Below are 3,648 nucleotides of genomic sequence, written 5' to 3' on the forward strand. Positions count from 1 at the left end.
CTTTATAATCAACAGAACTTTGCATCATGCATTTTAGAAGTTAAAAATCTAAGCTTAATGATTTACTCCCCTGGACAAAAGCTGCAGCTCATAGATTCTGAGATTTATGGCACACATATTATGATCTCATCAAAATGAATGTTACCAGAACTCCTTTTAAATAGGTTTTTTGAAGTTTGCTAACTTGTGATTACAAGATCTGCCTGTTGCTCCTCTGCTGAATGTCATGTGGTCTCATTTTCCCTACTTAAGTTACATAAGCTACTTCTATCTGCTGCCCATAAACACATCTTGGTGGGATTTTAGCTATACTCAGGGACAAAAGGGACACTGTGATATCAATGTGTTAAGGAACTGGGGAGTGGTGGTTTCTAACACCTGGTTGGTAAGTACTCTCCTGTTTCTTTTTTTTTTTAATTTTTTTATTTTTATTTATTTTTATTATTAGTTTCAGGTGTACAGACAATATTATTCAACACCAGCTTCAGAAATACAGTTCTCCTGCTTCTGTTAGTGCAATTCCTTTAAATAACCAGTTTTTTGTTTTGTTTTTTACACAGGAGTCGATGGTGTTTTTTTCACAACCAAGTCCAGTCATCCCTGTTTGAATAAGAAATGTAAACAAAGCAGGAATTTGAGATTTTAACTGATACGCTGAATTAGCATTCTTTTGTTTTGTTTTGTTTTTTGTTTTTAAGCTGAACCATCCTGCCACCTGTTGGTAGCTCAGTGACTGCTCAGCTCGGCCGGAACTCGAACCGCTGTTGCTCAGAGCTCAAACTCTTGAGCGAGCTCTTAACCAGCTGAGCCACTCAGCCGGCCCACTGAATTAGCATTCTTAATACAATCTTTCCTTCTCCCTTTTGCCATCTGACTATCATCTTTGACTACAGCATCTGACTATCATCCATACTCTCCCACAGCCATGAGTTATGACCCTGAGTTTGGCCTGAGCAAGAGTCAACTCTTTTTGTTTGTTTGTTTGTTTGTTTGTTTGTTTGTTTTGCTAATTGTTTTATAACCACAACAAATGAGTACATAGAAAGCCCTGTACAAAAACAACACAAAGGTTCAAGATCAAGGTGCTCCTTTAGGCAAGGCTGAAGATTTCAGTCTCTGGTATTTGGAATTTAGGCTGCAGTCCTTGGTTTTGGATGGATCACGGGGTGTGTAGCACAGTCCATGCTTCTAACCAGATTTGAACGAAGGATGGCCACCTGGCCCAGGTAGAAGCAGATGAAGTGTTTGGTTTCATGTGTCACATAACTACCAAAGTTCCTCCCCACGATGCAGTGCCAGGTGGGGTTGTACTTCTTGTCAAACTCTTAATATGGGCCGCAATGTCCTTCTCTATGTTATATTTCTCCAACGCCTGAGTAGCACACTCCACCGAGTCCTGTTGCATCTCCTCGGACATATCGGCATTTTTGATCACCGCCTTTCTGTTGCACATGGTTACAGTGGAGCAGAGATTGGCTGACTGCAACGGTCTCCTGGGGGAGGGGCTGGCGAGAATAAGACCCGGCAGGAGAAGCCGTCGCTATCAAAGCCATGGCGCATCTCAAGAGTCAACTCTTTATGCTGATGGCAAAGCTGGTTTTGTACTCATATCATGATCTAGTTTCCTGAGACCGAGTTAAACACTATAACCAGCCTGTCACCATGCTGGGTGTAAAGCTTGGAAGCAGTGTAACCACAAATGTGAAGACAAATCAATAGTTTTCTTTCCTCATGAAAAAGACGATTGTACACTATTTTTGCTCCTAAGAGCACACCTGGGAGGCATCTGTGTTATCTGGTTGGATCTTTTCTAACATCTTGAAGAAACAAATTCAGCGTGATAACCATATGAAATTACTATAACACTCACTTCTAGTCAATGATAAAGTACAAGTTGAAATAATTAGGATCTAAAAACAGCTCCTAAGTTGACACATTTATATAAGAGAATATGTTGTTGTGAAAGAGGCCTGCTGTCCCCCAGAATTTCATGCTGCACCTTCCATGGTGTAGGATCAACATTGCGGGTATACTGCCCATTTAGGGATTCCATTTCCTGGTCCTACTTGCATCCAGATGTGGCCATGTGACCATTCTCATAAAGAAGCAGAAGTATTACTTCCTGGGCTAGAGTTGTAAGCAGCCAATATCTCTTCTACTCTCCTTTCCCCTGTCACCTGGATGGATACAGGAGACTACAGGACCCAGGAATTGTCAGAGTCACAAGATGGAAGGATCCTGGTTCTCTCAGTCTCCATGTGGGAGAGAGTGGGCCACTCACCAGGAACACTTTCACTGGATGCTAACAGTTTTATTTTTAAGAGCAGTTAGCATGGTCTTAACTAATACAGACAGGGAAGCAAACTGGAATGATGCATCCATCACAGCAATGACCTTGTCTGTATTTGTGTTTTGCATTTCAATAGCCCAGACAATTTTGTATCCAAATGCTAATATCCAGGTGCCCCAGCAATTAATGTACTTATTTAAGTTAAGCCACACAACCCTATTCCTTTGCCACTTTATTTGCTAGTGGGAGTTTAAAGTTTAAATATCCTCCTTTGTCTAAACATGCACTATCAAAGCTCTTCATGTATCAGTAGCAACAGAAAACACAACTTAAAAAAACCTGTTTCTTTTCCATCTATTTATTTCTGTGTGTCTCATATTCTCAATGTCATTGTGGGCTACCCTCCCTCACCTAAGTGATCATCTGGCCTACCCTAGCACATTTCTTTGATTTCATTGAGAACAGTCATTTGTCAGATTTAGGTGGCATATGTGCGGATCGTAGCTTAATTGGTCTCTGCTGGTCTGGAGTGGTACAGGTGCAATGCAAATAAAACATATATGTGCAATGGAGGTGATTGGAATTACGGTCAACTGACAGGAGGCATCAACCTCTCAGTGCCTGAATAACCATTTGATTGGATAAGACAGGACAATTACCACAAATGGCCTGTCAGGGTGGTTAGAGCTCCCTCCAGGCTTTGAGGCAGGTGTTCCTGCCTTCAGTTTAATCTCTTTTTTTTTTCTCGTTCCAGGCCACATGCAGCCCTTGGCACCAGCGGAAGCATTTATACAGAAATGTGGGTCACCTGGATGCCCAGCCTAGTGGCTCTGGATGTTTGTTGCCAAATAAGGCATGAGCTTCCTGGAAGGCAAGCTCAGTTTCTCCAGGGGAAAGGTAACCTGCATTGCAATCATTTTTTTTGGACATCGGTATGTTTGATTTAGTAGAATTGTGGAAATTTGAATGTTTTTCATTAGCTCCAGGGGACCTTCTAGAACCTGTGCCATTCAAATCTCTCATTTTAGAGTTGAGGATTTGGGCGGGAGGTGGGGGAGGGGTGTGTGTCTCAGAGAGGTTCAGCGAGTGTCCCCTGCTCAGCTAGTCAGCCAGCCACAGAGCCGGAGGCTTTAGGGCTTCGCAGCCAGTGCTCATCACATGACCCACAGCTGTTGTTCCAAACATCCTTTTTTATCACCTGTCAGCTCCTGTTCATAGAAAGAGTTAAAGCCTCAACATCTTCTCAAGATTGGAAAAGTAAAACAGATACCCCCAGAAGGAGAAGTTGGGAATAATTGTTTTCTTCTTCAAGCCCTCTTTTTTCTTCTGCAGGGATTTTTGTATCTCATGATGGTCAA

General features: G+C 42.2%; 1 pseudogene; it reads right to left on the reverse strand.

Moving 5' to 3' along the window:
* Nucleotides 1-1,130: 1,130 nt before the first annotated feature.
* On the reverse strand, nt 1,131-1,461 carry LOC109375535 (dynein light chain 1, cytoplasmic-like; annotated as a pseudogene).
* Nucleotides 1,462-3,648: the final 2,187 nt, after the last annotated feature.

This window comes from Hipposideros armiger, unplaced genomic scaffold (assembly GCF_001890085.2).
Source record: "Hipposideros armiger isolate ML-2016 unplaced genomic scaffold, ASM189008v1 scaffold_966, whole genome shotgun sequence".
Classification (NCBI taxonomy): Eukaryota; Metazoa; Chordata; class Mammalia; order Chiroptera; family Hipposideridae; genus Hipposideros; species Hipposideros armiger.